Below are 621 nucleotides of genomic sequence, written 5' to 3'. Positions count from 1 at the left end.
AAATTCTCATCGAAACATCGAGAAATTGTGCATATAGAAAACTCTAAAGAAAGAAAAAAAGGAGACCCATGCCATGATTTTCAAATCTTTTCTATTTAGTAGTCTAAGTTTCTCGATGAGGATAATTAATTCGGTCGTTGTGGTCGGACTCTATTATGGATTTCTGACTACATTCTCCATAGGTCCCTCTTAGATCTTCTTTCTCCAATCTTGGATTAGGGAAGAAGGAGATATTCGCGACTACTGGCGATTTCATTATGGGGCAGCTCATGATCTTCATATCGATCTATTATCCACCTCTGTATCTATTCTTTCTTAGCTAAACAGGTGGAAGATCTATCCAATTTGGTTATATTATATCATGGACTCGAAAAACGGATCTGAATTTGACTGAAATGCACGATCTTCACAGGTATCACTTTTCACGATACCTAAAAGGTGGAATAGCGATTTTCGAACCATTTCCTATAAGAGAATGGTTTCCATTACTTTGAGAAATGGATTCTTATATCAAACTATAGCTATTGCATTAAAGAAGAAAAGAAACTAATAGAAGTCGAAGACGCGGAATGATAGTGAATAGAGAGAAAGATTCTTCTGATTTTCTTGTTTCTATCTACT

Source organism: Triticum urartu, unplaced genomic scaffold, assembly GCF_056163025.1.
Source record: "Triticum urartu cultivar PI428250 unplaced genomic scaffold, HENAU_Tu73 scaffold1724, whole genome shotgun sequence".
In the NCBI taxonomy this organism is placed as follows: domain Eukaryota; kingdom Viridiplantae; phylum Streptophyta; class Magnoliopsida; order Poales; family Poaceae; genus Triticum; species Triticum urartu.
Note: the sequence above shows the minus strand (reverse complement) of the source record.